Below are 9,658 nucleotides of genomic sequence, written 5' to 3' on the forward strand. Positions count from 1 at the left end.
TAAAGGGCCATATATTGAATAATTACATTTATATATCATGTCCAGAACAAGTAAATCCACAAAGAGAGAAAGAAGATTCATGCCTAAATGGAGCAAGAGTGAGTGGAGACTGACTGCTAAAGGGCATGGGTCTTCTTTGGGTATGACAAGTGTGTTTCAGTATTAGATAGCTGGATAGGCACACAACTGTGTGACTATACTAAAACTCAGTGAATTGCACTTTTAAGGAGTGACCTTGATGGTAATGTGAATTATATATCAATAAAGCTGTTATTTTTGAAAATGGCTGTCCAAATCATTTACTAACACCTCTTCACAAGAGTCTGGTTGAATCACTCTGCCTGTGACAGAATAAGCTGTCAGAAAAACACACAATCTGTTCAAATTTGAAAATAATCTATGTTCCTACGAATAAATTCCTATTTCAACCAACCATAAAACCAGATCCAAAGTAGAAAGAGCAAAGAACAAAAGAGCATACAATTCAACAATTAGCTGGAAGGTTACAGAATGAAACTAACCAAAGACTGTCTACCCAACTTTCCAATCAAATGATCACTTACTCTGCCAGTCTAAATTAAGCTTTATGCCTAATATAGAAAGAAACTGTTTCAAATACAGAAAACCCAACCCATTTAATATGTAATAAAGTCTTTTTTTTTGGGGGGGGGGGGAGTAGTTGTAGATGGACATAATTGCTTTATTTATTTATTTGTTTGTTTATTTATTTATTTATTGTGGTGCTGATGATCAAACACAATGCCTCACACATGCCAGGCAGGTGCTCTACACTGACCCATAATCCCATCCCTGTAATAAATTCTTAATATTTATTTAAATGTAGTATAAAAATTTTAACAAATGGAGCTAACAGGAGAAAAAAAAAAAAAAAAAAGGCCTTCATTTTTATTACAATTTCTGTTTAATCCCACACTTTCCAGGAATATTTTTAGTAGGTTTTAGGGCACAAAATTAAAGAAATTAACTCATCAGTAAAATGAAAGGCACTGTATAAACAAATTCCTGTACTTCCACAGACAAGATTCAAAAACCTAAACTTGAATATTTTAGAAAACAAATAAGATTACATCATTAGCCACAATAAGATACCAGAAGGAAAAGTCCAGGAAAACCTCATTAATTTGGCCAATGAGGAAGACTCAGTAATTTCAAGTCTGCATTGATTTAATCTCAGACTATATATTAAGAAATAATTGCTAGGGGCTGAGGTTGTGGCTCAGCAGTAGAGTGCTTGCCTGGCACATCAGGGCCCTGGGTTCAATCCTCAGCACCGCATATAAATCAATAAAATAAAGGTATTGTACCCAACTACAACAAAAACAAAAAAATATATTAAAAAAAGAAATAATTGCTAGGCAAAATAAAGTGCAAATAAAACTTGCTAGAGTATTATTTAAATGATTTTAAAAGTTTCACATGCAAATGACTTCTGCAAAAATAATAATTAAAACAAGTTACATGTATTCTTTAGAATCCTGTATTCTAATAGGAATAAAGTATATAAAATAGAGATTAAAATCTATTAAATCATTAATTGTTCCATCTCTCTGTTTACTTTGGCTGTGAAAAACTGTTTCAGGATTCAGAAAAGCTTCACAGGCAAATCTCAGACAAAAATTTATTCATTCTACTCAAAGTCTAGCAATCTAATTTTCTGCTTTTATTTTAAAAAATGTGAACCATACAATTATATTTACTTTATATCGGGGGGCATTTACTTTATCATTATTTTCAAAAGACATATTGTGAAAAATATTGCCATGTCTATACTGAGAAACATAAACAGATCTTAAACAAGATCCAGCAGCATACTAAGTTTAAATACTTACTCTGCCCATTACAAAAAAAAAAAAAAAAAGATTTAAAATAAAGGACTTATGTGATTCTAAAAACTAAATAGAATATAGTTCACATCAAAATTTGAAATAAAGTACCATCAAATGTTATGACAGCAAGTGCCATACAGTTATGCACATCTAAATTTAAAAGAAACCATGGTAGTATTCTCTAAATTAAAATGTATACTATTCTCTTTTGCATCTTTAACTTAATAATGACAATATACATCAACCATTGGGAGGTTGAGGCTGAGGCAGGAGGATCCTGCATTCAAGGCCAGTCTTAGGTACTTAGTGAGGCCCTAAGCAACTTAGCAAGATCCTGTCTAAAAATTTTTAAAAAATAATAAAAAAGGCTGGGGATGTGTTTCAGTGGCAAAGTGCCCCTAGATTCAATCCCCAGTACCAAAAAATTAAACAAAGAAGTAAATACTGATTTGGGAGTCTGTGGATACCTACCAGGTAGGTAGGTATTCAGTGCCGAATGAAAACTGGTGAATAAATCGCCAGTTAGACCATGTTGTCCCCTTGGGTTATTCAGTAAACAATGTTAATTGAAGTGAAAAGAAAAGCACTCTCAGGAAAGGCAATCTAGGTGTACTTTATATATAGAAGACAGTTCAAAGAATAAACAGTAGGTCAATGATAAAGCTGTGAATCTGCTTCATGTGAGGCCATCTTTATATGTAACTCTTATTTGACTGAAATAAAATCTAAAGCAAATATAAAATTAAAAATCATATTTACATTAGGAAGTGATGAAATCTTTAGACAGAAGAGATACACATAGTTTTAGACATGATCGCACATTCATATTCTTTACATAAGTCATAAAAATTATATTATCACCCAATTATGGAAATAATATTCTGTATGCTATTCAGCCATTGGTATCCATGTTTGAAAATTGTTAAGAAATTTATTTTGAAAGTTACTTTAGGCTTCCCTTCAGGTGAATAAAACACAAAAGTACTGCTCTTTGCAGAAGAAAACATTCTGTATTCAAAACAATTATATCTGGTTGATCAAGTTTTCAAATATTTTTTTAATGTTTACTTCTTAGTTTTTTTTTTTTTTTTCCACAGTGGACACAATCTTTTTATTTTATTTTTATGTGGTGCTGAGGATTGAACCTAGTGCCTCATACAGTCCAGACTAGTGTACTACCACTTGAGCCACATCCCCAACCCTCAAGTTTTCAAATATTAACAATGAGTTAAAATCAAGGCAAAAGACGTAAAAAGAACTCAAAATATTTAAATATTTTCATGGCATTTAATGCCTAAGAATATCTGACATGTAAGAATCACTTGTATGTTCTTAAGGAAGATAATTCTTCAGTTAATAAGAAAGAATGAATGAAAGAAAACTTTGAATAACAAAAGGTTTCCTTCAATAGTTTACAGTGGAACACACCTATAATCACAGAAACTCAGGAGACTGAGGCAGGAGAATCACAAGTTCAAGGATAGCCTCAGCAACTTAGCTAGGCCCTGTCTCAAAATTTGAAAAAAAAAAGGGGCGGGGGCTGGGGATGTGGCTCAAGTGGTAGCACGCTCACCTGGCATAGGTGCGGCCCAGGTTTGATCCTCAGCACCACATACAAACAAAGATGTTGTGTCCCCCAAAAACTAAAAAATAAATATTAAAAAGCTCTCTCTCTCTCTCTCTCTCTCTCTCTTTAAAAAAAAAAAGTTATAAAAAAATTAATATAAAAAGTGCTGGGATCTAATTTACTAGTGAAGTACCCCTGGGTTTGATGCCCAGTACCAATAAAAAACATGTTATCTCAAAAATGTACTTTTTTTTTCCTATTGGATTAGCAAAGATTAAAAAGATTAACAAAACTTGGTGTGAGCAAGGGTTTTGAAAATAGGATTCTCATGGACATTGAGGGGGACAGTTTTTACAGATAACAGCTTAGCTATATTTATAAATATTTAAAATGTATATAATCTTTGACCTGGCAGTTATACCTCTATGAAGATAAGTGAATAAATATACTATAATCAACATACAATTATTCACAAGAAAGAAAAACAAGTAACAATCTAAATGGTTATGAAAGGAGTAGCTAGATAAAGTATGATGTCTCTAAATAATAGAAAACTAGGCAGGCAGGGCTGGGTTGTAGCTCAGTGGCAGAGCACTTGCCTGGCATGTGTGAAGAACAGGGTTTGATTCTCAACACTGCACATATAAAGATCTGTTGACAACTAAAAAAATAATTAAAAAAACAAAACTAGGCAGCCAGTAAAATGATCACCCATGATTGTGCACATCAGGTTCAACTCACAAATAGAGATATATATAGAACACAGTAAAAATGACCCCATAGCTTCATATAGAGATACTGCTCTATATTTAAAACTTATATATACTTTCATATCCATCAATAAGTTTTCAAAAGTGAGTTAATGGTGGCCATTCCTTTGTGCAGGAGTTGAGGGCTTACTTGTCATTACGTTGTTTTATACAGGTAAAAATTTTTCTAATTATTATAATAAAAAATCACAACAAACTTTTAAGAGAAAGAAGTGCCTCTATATCACCAAAATTACTTCAAATCTTTTCATATTCCTTTTTAAGAGGAAAGAATTCATTAAATGTTGCAAGTAAATGTAATACAGGATCTCCTTCTCAGAACCACACTTTAAAATAACAAGATAATAAAAATTAAAATATTAGAGTCAAAGAGATAAAGACAAACATCATTATTCAAACAGCCCACATTATTTGCATCCAACTTACCACCCAGAGGTTCTATGAAATCAAACACTCCTAAAACAATATCCCTTTTACACATTAAGGAAACAGACTGAAATAATAATAATAATAATAATAACTAAAGAATTTTTAAAATGTAAAATCATAAAACACTTACAACAGTAAAAATATTTAATTATTTTTCTGTCTTACATTCTTTCATAACACCTTTATTATGATCCTGAAAAAAAAAGTTTGGAGAAGTTAAATAGATTTTAAATGTATACATTTAATCTGATGTTTATTTCCTTTAGATTTCTGTTTTTCTGGAACTAGACAAAACAGTTCAAAAGTACTCATGGGAGGGCTGGGGATGTGGCTCAAGTGGTAGCACGCTCGCCTGGCATGCGTGTGGCCCCGGTTCGATTCTCAGCACCACGTACAAAAAAAGATGTTGTGTCTGCCGATATCTAAAAAATAAATATTAAAAAATATCTCTCTCTCTCTCTCTCTCTCTCTCCTCTCTCACTCTCTTAAAAAAAAAAAAAAGTACTCATGGGAAAATAAGCAAGCAAGAATTCCCAGGAATATGAAAAGCAACAAGGGAAACCTAGTTTTAAAAGATATTAAAACTTTTATAAAACCAATAATGTGATACTGGTATATGAAGAAAACGACTAATATTTAAGAAAGAAAGGTGAAGGGGGGGGCAAAGCAGTTGGAAATCACATTTTCCCAAGCATGCCTGTGTCATTTTAATTTTTGAACCATAAGAACATGCTATCTACATTAAAAAAATTTTTAAACATTAAAAAGAATACTTACAGAAAGAAGAGAAAGAGACACCCATAGATAAGCCTTAAAACTAAGGTTTAAAGAGATTTTTTGCTCTGAAATTAGATGCTGAAAAGCAATCTTGGTGTGGTCATTGCAAAAAAAAAAAAAAAAAAAAAATGCTTTTTTCCCCTTCAATCAAGTTAAACAATATGATAGTCTGTTTTTAAAAAGCTATTTGAATGAGTAAGAAATTTGGAAAGGGGAGGAAAATGTACAATGAGGACACTCTAGTAAAATGGTTCTCCAAGTATGGTCCCTGTACCAGCAGCATCAGCATCATGTGATAACTTGTTAAAATTAAAACTCTCAGGTTCCCACCCAGACTACTGAATCAGAAACTTTGTACTAGTCCAGCAATCCTGGTAATACTCTGAAGTCTGAGAGTCACATATCTTTTCTGGTTCTTCCCACAGGTTCAGGTACACCATCAGTCTGCATTTCAAACAAGCTCCAGGACATAGAACCACACTTGGATAAGCAAAGCTGAAGTCCTCCTGGGGGAAAAAGGTATGTAACCTTCATATGGTTGAGTTTCCCATGAAACCTGTCCTCAGTATCAGATGGAAAAAGTCCTTATACAGGCTTCCTAGCCAAGAGATATCATGGAGCTAGTTTCCTACATAAACTGTGTACACAGAGAATAAATGTTTTCAAATACATTCTTATAAAAACAATAACAACTATGAATCATTGAAATTCAACTTAAGGACGTCTCACTTGAAAAAAAAAATTATAAGTAGACCTACAAACTTTCAGAAATAGGGCAAAGAAACAAAAATAATCCATATTCCATAAATTCTGCTTGTGTTGTCTGAACAACTTAACCTCAAATGCATTAACTGCCCACAATGTGCTTTCATGGAAAAGCACCGAGAAGTTTGTTTCCCTCAAACCCTTTTCAAAAAAATTGTCCTCATGTTGATAAACACTGGTCTTCCATTTGTTTTACACAAGGAGAAAGATCTGTATAGGAATCTTCTGAATAAAAAATGCTAGTTTAGCAGAGCGCAGCGCACATGCCCAGAAGGCGGGCAAATTTGGAGCAGTGGCGCCAGCAGCAGCAGGGGGATTCGGACCCAAGCTCGAGCCCTCCCTGAGCCCCAGAGCTGCCCCGGACTCCCACCCGGCTCCCCGATGGCACTCACCCATCTGTCCCCAGCCATGCCGCCCAGCCCCAGGACCCGCGCCCCGAGCTCCCCTCCACCCCTCCTGCCTCGCGGCCCCTCACCTTCCTCTTTCTGGAGCCGCCTGCCACCAACCCGCTGGCCACCACGTCGTGGAGCTGGAGGAGGCCCTGCCGCTCCCGGGCGCCTAGGGGGCCATGTGGGAGGTGGGGGGCAGCGACAAGGGCCGTGGTGGCCCCAAGCATAAGAGCAGCAGCCAGGCAAGTACAGCCAGCTGGTGGTGGAGACCTCTGCAGGCTGGGCGAGCAGCGGCTTGTCGCTGGCGGGCATCTATGCAGAGGTCAGGAAGGTGGCGGGGTTCGACCAGCAGAACAGCCGCACTTACCTCAAGTACTTGGTGAAAGCTGGTGCAGAATGACTTGCTACTGCAGGTCAAGGGCACAGGCGCCACTGGCTCCTTCAAGCTCCATCGCCAAAAGCTGGTGGCCAGCTAAAGGTGCGCCCCTCTTCGGTGCCTGCGGTGCACAAACCCAAGAAGCCGGCAGCAGGGCGCCACATGGACCTCTGACCCACCAAGGGCAGCACAGCCGACAAGCACGCGCCCCCGAAGGCCGCTGCCACCGAGGGCAAGGGCAGCAGAAGCAGCAGCAAGGCCAAGAAAACAGTAGCTGGGAGCAAGAAATTGAAGAAGGGGCTGGGGATGTGGCTCAAGCGGTAGGGCGATCGCCTGGCATGCGAGCTGCCCGGGTTCGATCCTCAGCACCACACACAAAGATGTTGTGTCCGCCAAAAACTAAAAAATAAATATTAAAAAAAAAAAAAACTTAAAAAAAAAAAAAGTTGAAGAAGGCAGCCAAGCCCAGGTCCCCAAGGTGCCCAAGGGCTGCAAGTGAGCGCCCCGGCCCCACACGTGACAACGTGGAGGGGCACCAGGGACCGTCCCCGCTGGGCCACGACCTCACCTCCCCTCCCTCACTCGCAGCTCTGGCCTCCCCTCACCCTTACGCTGCAGGGAGATTTTTGAAACAGCCCGGGTGACGCCCTCATTGGCGCTGGCTCTTAGCAGTGGCCCTCGCCATGGTTACCGCCCCACTCGGGAGCCAATGGGCAGGGCCCTGGTTGGCCAGCTGGCTGCAGCGGCCAGGCCTGGCCCCCTCCCTCTCACCACCTCTGGGCTCCCAACAATTGCTCAGGGTGCAGGGCAGCGCAGCGCTCCCCTCCCCTCCAAGCCACAATAAAACATTGTTGACCTTTGCAAAAAAAAAAAAAAAAGAGAGAGAGAGAGAGAGAGAGAATTCTAGTTTAGACAGAAAGATTTAGAAGTGGAACGTGGTGGCACATGCCTGTAATCTCAGCAGCTCTGGAGGCTGAGACAAGAGTCTCTCAAATTCAAAGCCAGGGGCTGGGGATGTGGCTCAAGCGGTAGCGTGCTCGCCTGGCATGCGTGCGGCCGGGTTCCATCCTCAGCACCACATACAAACAAAGATGTTGTGTCCGCCGATAACTAAAAAATAAATATTAAGCTTTCTCTCTCTCTCTCTCTCTCTCTCTCTCTCTCTCTCTCTCTCTCTCTCTCTCTTAAAAAAAAAAAAATTCAAAGTCAGCCTCAGGAATGGTGAGGCACTAAGCAACTCAGTGAGACTGTCTCTAAATAAAATATAAAATAGGGCTGGGGATGTGGCTCTGTGGCTGAGTGCCCCTGATTTCTTTTTCTTTTCTTTTTTTTTTTTCCTAAGGAGGACTGACTTTTTTTTTTTTTAATTTATTTATTTTTTAATTTTTATTGTTGGTGTGCCCCTGATTTCAATCCCTGGTACTCACCCCCCTCCAAAAAAAGAAGGATATAGAAATCTGTAACTTCTTTTTGCAAGTCACCTTTGAATAGTTTTTGGTGCTAAAAATTAACCAATGTGCTGACTTTTTTTTTTTTTTTTTTAGAGAGAGAATTTTAATATTTATTATTTTCCTTAGTTTTCGGCAGACAGAACATCTTTGTTTGTATGTGGTGCTGAGGATCGAACCCGGGCCACACGGTGAGCGCGCTACCTCTTGAGCCACATCCCCAGCCCAGTGCTGACATTTTTATATATTTCCTATTTCATTGTCTCTGAGATGCTATCACCTTTAAGACACTTAGAACATTCTTATTCTATGTACAACTCGGAAGAAAAATTGCCATGTGGTTACAACATGCCAATTTTAAGATTCCATCCATCTCAGATGTGCATCTTAAAAATCAATGAAATGCCTTAATTATAAACCACAGAATTGTATGGTAAATTATTTATTTTTCTTCCAATTAACTCTTATGTCTCTCAAATGTAAAACTCCATAAAGGCATGCACGTTTTGTCCATTTGACAACATCTCCTCCATGCTTAGAAACTGGAACATTTTCAATAACTTTGTAACTCGTTATTTATTTAGTTTACTTAGGAATATGTGAATATGAAAAACAAAGTAATGATTTTTAACAGTATTTTTTTTATTGGTTATTCAAAACATTACAAAGATTGCAGAATCACATCGGTTACACATCCACATTTTTACATAATGCCATAATAGTAACTGTTGTATTCTGCTACCTTTCCTATCCTCTACTATCCCCCCTCCCCTCCCCTTCCATCTTCTCTCTCTACCCCATCTACTGTAATTAATTTCTCTCCTTATTTTTTTCCCATTCCCCTCACAACCTCTTATATGTAATTTTGTATACCAATGAGGGTCTACTTCCATTTCCATGCAATTTCCCTTTTCTCACCCTTTCCCTCCCACCTCATGACTCTGTTTAATGTTAATCTTTTCCTCCTGCTCTTCCTCCTTGCTCTGTTCTTTAACAGTATTTTTAACAGTACTGACCTCTTTTACTCTGGGACATTTTACTTGCTCAAAATAAAAAAAAAAAATTAAAAAAGTAATTATTTTCAATGTGGCTGACTTCTCAAATCAAAGAGATTCAATACATCTCTACACAACTGAAAATATATTCTCTTCCGAGAAGTCTTTACTTACATGTTTGTTTCCACAGCACCTTTCAATAGTAATAAGCAACAAACACCTTACAAGGTTTTTAAAAAGTCAAAATAAACATCCTTTTTAGAGTTAAACAAGTTGAAGAAATTTTTGTTACACT

This window comes from Callospermophilus lateralis, chromosome 13 (genome assembly GCF_048772815.1).
Source record: "Callospermophilus lateralis isolate mCalLat2 chromosome 13, mCalLat2.hap1, whole genome shotgun sequence".
Taxonomy (NCBI): domain Eukaryota; kingdom Metazoa; phylum Chordata; class Mammalia; order Rodentia; family Sciuridae; genus Callospermophilus; species Callospermophilus lateralis.